The sequence below is a fragment of the Peromyscus leucopus genome, chromosome 4 (genome assembly GCF_004664715.2).
Source record: "Peromyscus leucopus breed LL Stock chromosome 4, UCI_PerLeu_2.1, whole genome shotgun sequence".
NCBI lineage: Eukaryota > Metazoa > Chordata > Mammalia > Rodentia > Cricetidae > Peromyscus > Peromyscus leucopus.
This window is the reverse complement of record NC_051066.1, coordinates 98,471,018-98,486,626: the sequence shown is the minus strand read 5'-3', so window position 1 is coordinate 98,486,626 and position 15,609 is coordinate 98,471,018. Positions and strand designations below refer to the sequence as shown.

Genomic DNA, 15,609 nt, shown 5'->3' with positions numbered 1-15,609 from the left:
CTGGTGGTACCTGCGTGTTCCTTCAGCGCTCCAGTTGCAAATGCTGGCCTCACCCCTGCACAGCTCTTTCCAATGCCTTGCATGCTGCCTGGAGTCTTTGCGAAGATCCCTGTAAACTTTGGGTTTTGAGCTCACAGAATGGTGCACCATGGTTGGGTTCTAGTAAGACTTACTTCTGGGCTGCAGGCTGTACTTTCTTTCCTTCATGTACTCACAGAGTCAACAAAGGACTAGAAAGGTCTGGGACTTGTTTTCCAAAGACATGAACTCAAATCATGAAGGCTCCATTCTCATGGCCATGTGGCCTTCCAAGACTCTCCTTCCCAATACAGTCACATTAGTGGTTGGGACTTGGCCCATAATATGATATCAGACAAAAACTGACACACATCAATTGAACAGAATAGAGAGTACAGAAATAGACCCACACAGTCATGGTCAATCAATTTCCCACAAAGTTATAAAAGCAGCTCTATGAGGAAAAGATGATCTTTTCATGAAATGACACTAGAACACGCATCTACACACAACACAAAAAGCAAAAACATGACATTTAATGTATTATTTATGTTTTAAAAGTGATTCAAAATGGATTTTAGACCTAAATCCAGACATGGCTGGCTACAGTGGGATAGCCTATTGTCCCAGCTATTTGGAAAGCTGAGACAAGAGAATCGCTTTGACCCTAAGAGCTCAGGGAAGCCTGGGGGAGAGAACAAAAAGAAGGAAAATAATTTTTTAGGTATACAAAGATTATTTTAACTACAACACAAGCAGCAAAATGCATACAGAAAACTTAGAAACTCGGTTTCACAAAAAAAATAAGAACTTCTGCTCTTCAAAAGTCTCCATAGAGAATGAAAATAGGCTGGCAAGATGGCTCAGTGGTAGAAGTGATCACCACGCAGGCCTAATGACCTGCTTTCTTCTTGTTTTCTCTTATTTAATTAATGTTTTTTTCATTTATTTTACATACACAGTTTCCCCTCCCTCCTCTCCTCCTGCACCACCCCTGCAGCCTCCCATCCACCTCCCTCCCCATCCACTCCTCCTCCATCTCCATTCAGACTGGGGCAGGCCTCCCATGGGCCTGATCAAAGCATGGCACGTGCAGTTGAGGCAGGACTGAGCTCCTTCCCCTGCATCAAGGTTGAGTGAGGTAATCCATCATAGGGATTGAGTTCCTAAAAACCAGCATCCATCACGGGCATTGGGTCCCTGAAAATCAGCTAAGCGCCATGGACAGGTCCTGATCTCACTGCTAAGAGCCTTACAAACAGACCGAGCTACACAACTGTCACACACATGCAGAGGATCTAGGTTGGTCCCATGCGGGCTCCCTAACGGTTGGTGATGACCTACTTTTGATCCTGGGGCCCAGAGTGGAAGAAAAGAACCACTCCTGGAAGTTTTCTCTGACCTTTATGCACAAATAATGGCATACAGATGCCTGCACACACACACACACACACACACACACACACACACACACACACACACACACCTTAAGGGTGTGAAAATAAATGCCCTAAATAGGTACAACATATCTGCAAATCCCATCAAATCAAGGACTCACCTGTATACATATACAGGTTGTGTACTTAAATACCTAATATAATGGGTTATTATTCTAATTCCATCCTCTATTTCATCTCTTTGTGGTTTCTTCTTTACACGTTTCATTGCTAACATTAGGGTATGTTTGTATGTGTACATGACGTATGTAAGTGCCAGCACCCACTAAGTGGAGGCCTGAGGACGACCTTCCAGAGTAGGTCTTCTCCTTCCACCACTCTATCTATGGATTCCAGAGGACTGAATCAAGTCCTCAGGCTTGCACAGCAAGGGCTCTTATCCACTGAGACATTTCGCAGATTTCTATCTTGTATCTGTTAATTAGTTTCCCCCTTGTTAAGGGTCATTTATCGCATGCAGGATAATCTATGGTACAAATATGTCCTATGTCAGTGGGTAATGGATTTTTCTGTATGTCCTTAATTATTCCTGAGTATTAATTAGATTATTTAGAAAAGGGTTAACCTTTTGAAGCTTCCTTTATACTTTCTTAGGTGCAAACAGCCTGTAATCCCTGACTCTCTGGGCTGGATTCTAGGCAAATGATTCCCTGGAACTTTGCTCAGGGCTCCAGTGCTACATAAAGTCAGGTCTTTCCTCTTTGGCTGTTAGGATCCCAGCCCTGTGTGAATTCCAAGGACCCCCCTGCCAGGTCTCTCAGTGGTTGTTTTCAGATCCCAACCATCTCCTGATGTGTACTCGCTGATCGGTTTCCTTGTTGGACAGCTCTCTTCTCTGAACTCTGTTCTGTGAATTGCAGCCACCGTGGCATCCCTGATGTCTCAGCTCAGTGAGATCACAGGTCCATACCCGCCTCCCTGAACTGGATCTGCTCTCAGGCAGTCAACTGAGACATTGACTCTAAGGCCCACCTTGTTTACCTTCTTCTAAGGTTTCCATCTTGCATATCTGTTGTCCAGTATCTGAAAAACATTTTCAGGATTGAAGCTGGGATTATTCAGCTGCTTAAGGTAAGAGGATAAAATTGGCCCCTGTTATTCTATCTTGGCCAGAAATGAAAGTTCATAATTATCAAGCACTTACTATTATGTTGGACACAGCCTTAGATGTTGAAGATACAGTAGGGACCCTCACAGGAAAAGACCCTGGCCTCCAGGAAGATGAATTTTAATAAAGACCTGTGAAATAAGTATGAGATCCAGCCAATACACAAAGATCTGAATGTTCCCTTGGTAGGGACCTTCCATGTCTACAACTGTGACTTCATACAACAACAGACTATAGAGAGGGCAGAATGGGGGTTACATAGAGAAACAAAACTAAATTGATACAGATAGACTAAATTAAACAGGTATTTGGCAATAACAAATCTGAACCAGGCTGCCTGAGAGGCTGATGTGGGAGGCTCACTTGCATCCAGGAGTTTGAGGTCAGCCTAGGCAACATAGTGAGTATACACACACACACACACACACACACACACACACATTCCGTCAGAAGAAAGGAAGATTGAGGAAGGGGAAGAGGAAGAGAGAGGGAGAAGGAAGAGAAGTGGGGGAGGGGGCAGAGAGAAGAGAAGAGAAAGAGGGAGGGAAAGAAGGGAAGGGGAGAGAAGGGAAGGAAGGGAAGAGGGAGAAAGAGGAGAGGAGGGAAAGAGAAGGGGTGAAGAGAAGAGAGGAAGGAGAGGAAGGGAAGGGGAAGGAGAGATGAGGATTAATTGGTTAATCATAGGGTTCATTTCCCAGCTCTTTGTGAGTCTAAATTGAGTTAATCCATGTAAATCATTTATAAGCTCAGTGTCCACCGCAGGTTAATTTAAAAGCTAGTTAGGAACTTAAACCCACATTTAACAGACCCACACTCAAAATGGTATTCAGTATCTGTCTATCCATATCCAGTATTTGTTATTATTCCTATTTTTCTTTTATTTTTGTTGTTTGGTTGGTTTTTTATTTGTGTGTATGTATGTGTATCTGTGTAAATGTACATGGGCGCTATTGGAGGGCAGGAAAGGTCATTGGACCCCCTGGAGCTGGAGTTACAGGCAGTATGAGCCTCCTAGTATGGGTGCCAGGAATTGAACTCAGGTCCTCGGGAAAAGCAGGAAATGCTCTTAACTACTGACCATCTCTCCAGCCCCTTGTTGTTTGGGTGTTTGTTTCTTATTACTCTTCTAGCCTAAGATTCATTTCCCCCAAAAGACTATGTCCTTTCCAGGAGTGATTATATAATTTTCAGGTGCTAGTATAGAATGAAAACATGTGTCACCTGTCCAAAATGTACAGAATATTCCAAGACAGTATTAACAGAGCCTTTAACCAAGCACACAATCCTCTGAGAGCGGCCTGAGATACTGCCCAGGTCACATACACACATCCCCGCCCCTGTCTAACCTCCAGACAAGTTCCAGCCTCTTCCACGATGCTGCCAGTCACCTGTTAAACAGACAAAACCTCGATAGCAGCCCCGGTAGCAGTAAAAACACACGTAACCAACCAACAAATCTGTCACTGGGACTTCCACACAGTGCTTGCTGGGACTGCTGTGCCCCAGGAACTTAGGGACTTTTCTGGATGATGACTGATGAGAGAGACAGACGAATCAGAGGTCTCTCCTAGAGAAAATCCAGAACATTCATTTAAAATGGAGGAAATATTTAGAGGAAAGAGAAAGAACCAACCAACTGAAAATCAGTTCAATTTTCTTATCTTTGGCCAAGCAATTACTAGGTAGATGCACTGTGTGTTACTTTGCTATCAATGATGGAAGAGAGCAAACTTGGGAAGCTTCCTGATTCCAAGAAAATGATGGAAGAAATCAAAGTAGAAAGGAGCACTTGGAGGCCAACGAATCCCTTCCTTATTCAATTCTACCTGACCTTAGCACCATCCAAGATGACCATTGTTAATGGGTATGAAAGAGATCCTTGAAGCAAAATGAGCTGCCAGGATCTCTGGAGATCTTCTTGATAATACCATCCCCACTGGCTGGTATAATACAAGTCATCGAGCTGCAGGTATGCCTGGTAGCCATATCACAGGGTCATTCTACAGGTCATACACTCAGGTCCACAGTGAACCTGCCATATAACTTAGTAGAGACAGTATGCATTCACCTCTCCCACCCTGGTCTCCCATACATACTCCTGATTTTGCAAAAACCTGGCCTTACACCTGCATGGTAGTGCTCAGGAGAGCTCAAGGCCAGCCTGGGCAACACAGTGAGACCTGGAACTCCCCTCTCCATTACAACAACAAAATTATTTATCTTCTCCCTTCCTTCGTCCTGCTGGCAGAGGAAGTATTCCTTATGCTTGCTTCTGTGGTTCTGTAACCCCATTAGCACTTTCTTCATATGGCCTTGTGGGGAAGTTAGATGTGCTCTCAGCAGGGCGTTCCAAGAAAGTCGTGGAGAAGAAACGGAGGCATGGAATAGAATGCAAAGAAAAGCATCTAGAGATGCATTTCTCTGGCAAGGTGCAGTGGCTCACACATGCAAACTCAACACTCAAGAGGCAGGAGGATCACCAGAGTTTGAGGTCTGGTCTACATAAAGAATCTCAAGTCAGTCTGGGCTATAGAATAAAACCCTGGTTCAAACCCCATCCCCCCAGGGAAGAAGAACTCAGTGTTTTCTGAGCACAGGAAGTAGACTGAGAATACAGCCGCTCCTAAGGAGCTACGGTGTCTCTGTGGTGCTGAGCCAAGCCTTTTGTCCTGTCCTCTGTGTGTGATGGGGATGCTTGAGGCATGGCAGGGTGGGGCTGGAAGCACACTGGTCAGTTCCTGAGATCCAGCCTCAATGGCCTTCAGGAATCATCCTACTGGAGCTTAGGATCTTTATTCCCAGAAGCTACTGTTCTTGAGAAATTTTTGAATTGAACTCTGATTTTAAAAAGCCTGACTTCAAGCATTCCTTATTTAATAGTAATTAACGTCTTATTGATTTGGAGCTGGCTAATCGTTTGCATGACTAAACTGTTAAGAGGGACAAAGTCTGAGAAAATCATTTTCCATTGACCAACTCCTGGCCTTCTTACTGTGTGTTCTAACTGTATCCCATCGGAGAAAAATCTACCTACATTTGAAAAGCAAGTTATCAGGGAATAATCATTGGCCAAACTATGTGCTTTTAATTATTTCACAGTTTGAGTCCTCTTGGGTTTGGTCTTTTACTGTTAAGACACAAATGCAAAGATTTGAATTTGGAAGTTCTGTGGGCAGAATGACCTAATAACTATTAGGAAACTACCGAACTTCCTCAAGCCTCAATCTCCACTTCTGTAAAATGGAAGTGATAGTCACATATGCTTGTAAGGTTACTGGAAATGGGCAGGCAAGATGATTCAGTGGATAAAGGTTCTTACCATCAAGCCTAAGGACCTGAGTTCAGTTCTCATGACTCAGCTGGTTTAAAGAGAGAACACACTCACACACGGTGTCCTCTGACTTACATACACACACATCCCCCTCCATATATACATAAATATAATCTGTAAAAAGTTTATTGGAGACATTAAATTACAACCAAAATTAAGGAAATAACAAACGTGAAAAGTCATTCCAAAAATATTACTGTAATAGCCACTTTAAGTAGGAAGATGTTAATAACGGTCACCTTTTTCTCTCTTGTAACTTAAGCTAGATTGTTCTTTTACGTTTCAGGTACTACCACCTCCATTTTAGCTGCATTTTCTCACTGACTCCTAACCACAAACTTTTGAGGAAGGTACCTATTGTCATGGTAACTTTCCAATTCAAAGAGATGAACTAACTTGCCAAAGTCATCCAGTGGGCAAATGGTTATTTGAGCCTAGAGTCCTCCAAGAGTTAACCCGGACTTCACTGTTCATCCTGCCTCAACCACCCATGCCTTCCTCATCCCTTCCTACTCCAATTTCACTTATCCTTTCAGACCCCACTCAATCCTCCCTTTCCCTGACCTCAGCCTTCGGACTGCAGTCCAGCCCCCTCCCGTAAACTAGCTGTCTTCTGCTACTGCCTGAGCTATTCATGCAACGATCACGTGGTGTCATTTGTATTTCTTTCTAGTCTTGCTGTTTGCCGTGCTGTCTTGACTTGTGTCCTGGAAGAAAATAAATTATTAGCTGGTTAGTTTTTTTTTTTTTTTTAACTTGACACACCTAGGGTCACCTGGGAAGAAGCTGCCTCAACAGAGTAAATGCTTCTCCAACAGATTGGCCTGTAAACAAGTCTGTGAGAGCAAGCCAGTAGACAGCGTCCCTCCATGGTGTCGCTTCAGTTCCTGCTTCCCGGTTCCTGCCCTGTAGATAGGGCGTGTAAGATAGACTTCACGATAGACTGTAAGCTGTAATATGAAATAAACCCTTCCCTCCCCAGGTTGCTTTCGGTCACAGCATTTTATTGTAGTGATAGGAAGCAAATGAGGAGATTCATGTAAAAGCCAAGGGGCAATCTGGAGGAATTACACAGCACCACGGATGCAGGTCAGTGATAGAGCACGCACTTAGTGTGCTCAGAGCACTCAGTTTGATCCCCAACAGCAGAAAAAGCAAACAGGTAGAGGAAACACTTATTCTTATGGAATGAAAATTTTTTTTTTTTGCTTAATTCTGGAACTGCAAATACAATTTATCAAACAAACACTTAAACTACTGTATTTGCAGTGGTACACACCTGTAATCTCAGCATTCAAGAGACTAAGGCAGGAGGATCACCCTGAGTTTAGGGCTACCTTGCGCTGCATGCTGATGTTCACACCAGCCTCAAAAACACCCAAAAAAAAAAAAAATGTATTTGGCAAGTTGTCTTGATTGGCTCTTCTGTTATGAAAAGCCATGAGAACAGAGACCCCGGGACAGTGAAACAGTGGCTGTGTAAAAATATTTAAAGAAAAGAGAAGTTCCTGGGACAGTTGCCTGAAGCATCCACAACAAAAGAGAATGAGCCTGCCCATTACTGTTCCAAGGTAACTGTATTTGCACTTGTGTATTTCTTTACTGTGTATGTAATGCACTTGTGTGCTGTATGTGCATATGTGAGTGTGTTCACCTATGTATGTGTGTGGAGGCCAGACGAGGACGTGGGGTGTCCTACTCTATCAATCTACACTGTGAATCTGGACCTTCACTGACAGCTAGCAAGGCCAAAAGATCCTCCTGTCTCTGCGTCCCATGATTATGGGGTTCTGTGTGTATAACCCCACCTGGCTTTTTTACATGAGTGCTGGGTATTTGAACTCGGGTCATCATACTAGTAACGGTAAGTGCTCTTACCCATGAAGCCATCTCCCCAGCCGGAGAATGTCCACAATGACTTGAGAACTGAAAAGCACTTCCATGGTGCCTTGTGACGCACACGAACTCACTACATGGTGGTTAGAACGTTCTGCACCAGGAACACAGGGAGACTCGCTGGAGCATCTTGGGAGAAGACACGGACGTGAGCAGCGCACAGGCCAGGCCAGTGAGGTCTTCGCAAAGGTAGCAAAGGCAAAGAAAGGGGGCCTATATATAGATGGGTCATAAGCCCAGCTGCTCAGCACTTGCCTACCGTCCAAAATGCCCAAGCCCCATTACTGCAAAAGAAAGAGAGAGAGAGAGAGAAGGAGGCTGAGAAAGAAAGGGGACCTTGAAGGGTCATGTGCTAAAGCTCAGAGTGGGGGTTCACCCCTGTGACCCTGCACAAAGGAGGCTGACACAAGACATCACAAGTGTGAGGCCAACAAAGGCTACAGAGTGAGACCTTGACTCAAAACATTGTTCTTCCCATGCTGAGCGGCGGCTTCACACGCCTCCTTCTACAAAGTCCGCTGGAGACACCGCTTGCTGTCGGCAGTATTTGGAGTGTTCAAGATGCGGTGGATAATTTTGAGACAGCAGGGAAGTGGAGAGGAGATGGGGGGATGGGAGCGAGGAGGGGGTTTTAAAATCAGCCCACTCAGCAGTGAGAGGCTTCAGAAGCAGCAGGCAAACAGAACCAGGGGTTGCAAAGAAAGAAGTCCCCCCAATTCACGGAAATGAAAAGTGATGGTGGGAAGGCTGAAAACACTCCACCTTCTGCTGGGGATCCATCAGAGCCACGTCTCTGACTCTCACCCCTGTAAAGTAAGTTCCCAGTAGCCCCGACTCAGTGACCATCTGCTTGTTATGATGTGACTGACTGCTTTTTGGCTTCTGTAACCTGCTTATGCAGACATTCAAGGACTATTTTGAGGCCTCCCTGACTATTTAATCTTGGCAGAACAGAGCAGCCCTTGGCTTGCTTGTGCAGAAACTCAACATTTTCTTGTGGTTTCCATCATTAAAAATCCTTCCCTCACCCCCTTCGCATGGCAATCTCAAGTTTGGCTCAGAGATTGTTGTCCTGCTAACAGTAATCAATAAATCCTTTAATCATAATTGGATTCAATCTGTGGCCTTTCCCTGGGAGTCATGAAGTCCATAACATTTGGAGGCCTCCAGCCTGGGAGATCTGAGGGGTCCCTGAGAGACCCTAGATATGGGACTGGGGGATGGGGTTGGGGTGGAGGAGTGGGGGATGGGGGGTGAGGGTGGGGGATGGGCCTGGGAGAAGGTCCCAAGCGGAAGCAAGTCTAAGGTGGGCTTGATAGGCCCCTGGGACTCCAAGGTTATGGCTACCACAAATTAATGGTCAGTAGTCAGGGATTACCCAAGCAGAAGCAAGTCCAAGATGGACTTGAGAGGCCCTAGGGAGCCCAGACTGTCTACTGTGGTAGACTTAACTACCACACATTTACAAATTGAAAACAGAACAAAAATAAGAATTGCTAGCCAGCAGCATCTGCAACTCAGACCTGATTGGTGAGGGTGAGGTTTTTTGTTGTTGTTGTTGTTGTTGTTCTGTTTTGGAGTCTGGGCATTTGGAGGAGAGACATGAGATGAACAGGGTCACAGACCCAGTCTCCATGACAAAGAGAAGTCCTTCTGTCTGCTAATGTGGCCTATGAATGAAAGTGGCCACCATGTGTCTGTTTGTTTGGTCTCCTCTGGTTGTGTGGACCATCTGCCTTTTTTTAAATGCTGTTTGCTTTTGTTTGGTGGATCTGTGTTTTCTGATGTGCTCCTAAGCTTTGTTGCAGACCAGACATAGGAGCTGGATGGAGCACGGCTAAGACCCCTCTGGGCTGCAGGCTGTGTCGTTTTTTGGGGGGGGGATTTCAGTGAGGCAGACTGCTCCTGGCTGCCTCCACACCTGCTCCTGGAGCTTGCTCTGTCTGTCCCTGTCACTGGCTAGCTGGGGCCTGCTGTCTGAGCCTCTTGGGTCTCACAGATTGTTATCTCTTAGCTCTCTTTGCTTTCTGTTTGATTGATCTGGTTCCTCTCTGCTGACTGGATTTGGTTTTTCACGGATCCAAGTGTCTTTGGGGTATGGATAATATTGAAGTATTGTTTTATGCTGTTCTACTTTACTGAAAACCTGGCCTTGGAGTTGGGTTATGGTCCCCTTCTCCGGACCAAAGCATGCTTGTTTAAAAGTTCCTTCCAAAATCTCTGTCCTAGGCCTTGGCCACTTGACTCTAGGACACAGAGAGTGGGAGAGCAAAACAGGACAGCCCAAGGAAAGACACTAGGTGCTCTAAACGAGCTGAAAAATAGACTGTCCCAACAGGAGTTACTGCTGCTTATCTCACCCTCCTTCCCTTGGTTTTATTTAACGCTCTAAAACTTTTGCTAAAGTATAAACTTACCTCAAGATTTGTAAGACTATTTATATAAACCTTTTGTACCTTAAAGTTTGTAAGCTTATAGTATATAGTTAAAAATTGGGAGGTAGTGGCACACAACTTTAATCCCAGCATTCGGGAGGCAGAGCCAGGCGGATCTCTGTGAGTTCAGAGGCCAGCCTGGTCTACAGAGTGAGTTCCAGGACAGGCACCAAAACTACACAGAGAAACTTTGTCTCAAAAAACAAGACAAAGAAACAAAAAATGTATTGTGGTGGCTAAAGTTACGTTTCAAGTTTAAATGACTGTATTTAAAAGATCTATAAAGCAGAAATTCCTCTAACCTGTCAGCCCCACTGGCCCAAGGGCAGATAATTTCCTGGAATGCTCGGGGCTGTTGTTCATGTAAGATAACAACCATCCCATGTGTTTTCACTTCCGTAAACAAGCTTGGTTGCCCAGCTACACAGGATGTGCTTGATCACACCTAGGCAGGGTCTACTTCCGCAGGAAGTGTGTCAGGATGTATGCTTGCCCCCACTTAGAGGAAGGCAGGAAGTATGTAGCCTTGTGGGGTTTGTCTTTATAAGCCCCTGACTGATGTAATTGGTGTCATACTCTGGGAATCACAGGTATGGACCCGGCTATTGCCTGTATTTAATAAAGCTTGCTTCAAATTTGGCTCAAAAATTGTGATAGTGGTCTTATTCTTGCCTGTGGAATTAAGAGCATCCAATTAAGCTCCTTAAACTGACTTGTCATAGTTTTATCCTTTGAAAGTATAAATGCCTTTCCAGGCATTTGATGTAAGAATTAAAATATAACATTAAGACTGCCTTTCAAAACACAAATTGGAGGCAGCAAATTTTTTGCTAAAACCTCAAAGGAAGCAAGGGCTGTGCCTGCAGCAGCCCTACAGAGGCACTCTGGGGGGCTGCTTCTCCCAAGGGACGAGCCTAGGGTTCAGTTCCTTTTCCAAAGAGGCCTTGTCTCTGACTAATAAGACTCACCAGGCCGCCACTGCACGTTTCCTAAGACAAATGGCTGTTCACACGCACGTATTATATGTCTGTTGTATTCAAGACGTTGTATAATATATGAAGTATTAGTGGGAAATTTTAATTTAGTTGAGACAAATTTATTGGCCATTATCTTTTGAATTTATTCAGGCTTTGCCTCATAATTATAAATTTCATACTTTACAAAATCATTTTATTCCTTGCTAATTATAAAGTCAAATACCACATTTTATAAATTAACCTTCTAACTTCCCTTACTTTAAATTTTTTTCAGCAGCATACCATAGTCCCTAATTATTGTTGTTGCTGTTATTGCTATTATTAATTTTCAGAACACTACAGAATGTAAGAAGGATATGCTGGACAGCATTAGTAACACTGTGAAGAGTCACACTAATGAAAAATACTCCATGACCTGGCAAGCTGCGTGCTGCCTGCCGGAAGCCCTGACCTGAGCTTGAGGTCCCATGCTCTGTGGGACCAGCCCAGATTCAGCTCTGTGTCAGAACACTAACTAGGTTCAAGAGAACTTTGCAAAGGCCAAAATGTCATCATTCATGTGTTGTCTTGCTGAATTTCCCCAAAGTAACAGTCTCTAATTTTTCAAATCCCTATTGACAAAAATGGAGCTTTGGGAGATGAAACCATGTGCCCAGCTGCTATTGAGTGGGCTCTTCCATACGGGTCCAGAAAGCTGAGATTGGCCCTGAGTCACAAGTTCCAAACAAACAGGTTACAAACATGCCCTCTGTATTTCACAAGTGTAGAGGACACTGATTACAGAGACACTCTTGTCTGTAACCATGTTGTCCCAGTTCATGAAAAGCCTCCTCAAACACCCTTGCAATCAAGACAAGCCTAACTGATACTCCCATGAAACAATGGAGATGTCTGTGATAGTGGGGAGGGAGTCGAGAGCAGCCAGCTCTAAAATCTGCAAACACTGCTCATGATTCAACCCATAGGCTGGGTTCTCTAGAACTTTCCAAGGTGACATCTTGTTGACCCTACCAAAGACCAGAATGCTGTCTGGGAGAAAGGCAGAATGGAATGCCCTGCCATGGCCTTTTAACGCTCATACCCCTACCTTACCCCATGTCCAATGTCCCAACAGAAAATCACTGTTTCTGAAAGAGTGAATGTGTAAGAGTGGAGAGGAGCCATGGCCGAGGCAGCTTATATACTAAACAGGAAGCCAGAAGAGTCTTGGGAGTGAGTCCTCTCTCACTTTGTCCATTTGTCCAGCCTCGGACTTCCTCTCTCTCATTTGATCATGGTGAGTTTCGTTTGTGTTATGCAATGCTGGGGAGAATTGCCTAGGACCCCAGGAACCCTGTGCAATTCCTCTCATGCTCATCTACACCTCCAGCCCTCTCTGGCTTGACTAAAACTATCCGTGAGAAATAGATCAGTGCCCTTGCTGGAACCCTCAAATCAGAAAGTACCTCTGTGACTTCTGTCCTCTGTTGTTAGAGGGAGGCAGCCTATATCCCTCAAGGTTATTTCTCTAACACCTCCATCAATGTCTGGCTCCTTAAAATTTGTAGAATGGAAGAATTTTGGAAGCCAGTGAATCCTTGTCGAGACTGTAAAATCACACCGTTAGTCGAAATTTGCAGGTGGACTGGAAGGCTATGTGTTGGGCTCTTGAGCTACAGCTAAGCCATCTCATCAAAGCATTCCTAAGAATACTTTAAATGCTAAGACTATCTTGGGGAAAACTGGTCTCTGGTCACAAATTTAGAACAGCCACAAATTCCTACACAGTGTGACCCTGAGCTTAAGGTTAACCGCCTGATTCTTTAACTGTTCTCTCTCACTCTCTCTCCATTTCCACTTCCCTAAACAACTCTTTGCAGCAGATGTTCGGAGATGCCCTTCTGGATATTTCACAATTGAGGGGCTTGCCCTTTAAAACACCAACTGGAAGTGGAGACTGCTTCCCGCTAATCTGCTTGGGACAGTCCCACTGGCAGATCAAGAAGACTCCGTTTGATTTATCCGGGCCTCTCGGGAGTTTTTCTCTTTGGTACCCCATAACAGCTGCCTGTGAGCTGCCTGTGGGCCACAAGGTGTTGGACAGAACTATTGAGCACAGGGACTTCATGTGACAAAAGATCTCAGTCCTATATAGGCCCTAGACAGAAGAATGGAGAAGAAAGTTAACTCTAAATACTGCATCACTCTGGGTCCTGGGTGCCCTCACAGCTCCTCTCCCTGATGTATATAAACTTTTCCTCCTACTAGGGTCATAGGACACCAGTATGCCAACTGGGATACTGGAGAATATGTCCCCATCTTTCTAAGCCACACAGCAAGTGGTCTGGATCAAGCCATCCCTGCTTAGTGTTTCTCTCAAATTACAGTTAAATTAAGTCATAAGGGTGGGACCCTAACTGATAAGATTAGTGCCTTCTTGAGAAGATATATAACTAGACAGCTTGCTCACTGTTTGTTATATAAGGACAGGATGATGTGTGAGATATGTGATAGTCTGCAAGTCAGGAACAGAGCTGGTCAGCAGAAACGGAATCACCTGGGGGGACCTTGACCTCAAGCTTCCAACCTCAAGAAATCATGAAAAAGCAAATACCTGTTGTTTATGCCACTGAGTGAAGAAAGAGCTGCCCTGCCGAGGACGTCAGCTCCTCTTGACCTCCTCAACCCTTCCCCACCTTCAGGACTCTGAATAACATGATTCATTTGCCCATAAAAGCAAAGAGATAGCTTTGAATAAGTAAACAAATGAACTAAAGAAGCAGCTACCAAATCTGTGGTGTTTTGCTGTGATAGCCAGAGCAGAGTCAGACACCTGCCTCCTCATATTAAGACCTATGCTGGTCTGCTAGGGCAGCTCAGGGGTAGAGCACTTGGCTAGCATGCCTGAGGTCCTGGGTTGGACACCCAGGACCATGAATGAATAAACAAGTTAATTATTTTTAAAATTATATTCAGAGGCTCAGATAAATAGACATACTCAAACCAAGATTTTTTTATTTTTTTAAAGATTTACTTCTTATTCATTTATTATGTATACAGTATTCTGCCTGCAGGCCAGAAGATGGCACCAGACCTCATTACAGATGGTTGTGAGCCACCATGTGGTTGCTGGGAATTGAACTCAGGACCTCTGGAAGAGTAGCCAATGCTCTTAACCTCTGAGCCATCTCTCCAGCCCCCCCCCCAAGCCAACATTTTAAAAGACAAAAACTGGCCGGGCACAGTGGTGCATGCATGAAGTCCTAGCAACTTGGGAGGTCAAGGAAGGATGGTCTCTGGCAAGTTCGGCACCAGCCAAGTGAGTTTCAGGCTACCCTGTATGGTTGTGGTCCTGGTGAGACTGAGGTCCTGCCTCCTTAAAAATAAACCAACTAGCTGGGCAGTGATGGTGCACGCCTTTAATCCCAGCACTTGGGAGGCAGAGGCAGGCAGATCTTTGTGAGTTCGAGGCCAGCCTGGTCTACAGAGATCCAGGAAAGGCACAAAACTACGCAGAGAAACCCTGTCTCAAAAATAATAATAATAATAAATAAAAATAAACTAACTAACTAAAAGAGAAGAGCACACTTACTGGACAGTGGAGAGACTGTGATGGAGAAGGTGACTTTCCCGAGGTGAAGCCCATCCATTGCACTTGGGATGAGCTGACCCCCTAGATTTCCCCACTACCACATAATATGTGATAATGGGGAACTTCACTGATGTCCTCCCCTTTAAATAAAAAAATATATATATCATAAATAAAAGACAAGAGCATAAACTCATGAGGGGTACAGCATCATACACATTCTGTGTCTAATGACCTGGCCCAGGAGGTTCCTTTGGAATTTGTCACGAAAGGAAGCACACCACTGCTTCCACTGGCTCAAGTTCCTTTTTTATTTTTTTTAACCCCCAAGTTACTCCGCCTCTGTTTGGTTTGCCACTATGGATCACTATGTTTCGTTTTGTTTTTTTCTGCTTTGTACACATATCCGGCCTGTGCAAAATTGGTTTCGTCTGGGGTAAAAGCACTTTCGGTTTAAGCAATAGTCTTTTTAGTTCTGAAGATCCCTGCTCAGCTCCAACAAAGATGGCCTTGTATCACAGCCCTCTAGACACATGTGACTTGTGGAAGTTCTGTTCTCAGCAGACCTCCATAGGTTCAAAGATATCAGAAGAGCTCCTGTTATTTATTCTTTCTGTGCATGTGTGTGTGTGTGTGTGTGTGTGTGTGTGTGTGTGTGTGTGGTGCATGGGGACACATGGAGGTCAGAGGCCAACTTTGTGCACTTGGTCCGTTCGCTCTCTACCTTTACACGGGTTCCAGGCATTTAACTCAGGTCCACCATTCTTATCCACGGAATCATCTTGCCGGGCCCTGCATTAAGTATCTTTTACTTTCCTG

At 44.6% G+C, this 15,609-nt stretch overlaps 1 pseudogene; it reads left to right on the top strand.

The window, feature by feature from the left end:
* Window positions 1-14,785: 14,785 nt before the first annotated feature.
* Window positions 14,786-14,935, top strand: LOC114699616 (annotated as a pseudogene).
* Window positions 14,936-15,609: the final 674 nt, after the last annotated feature.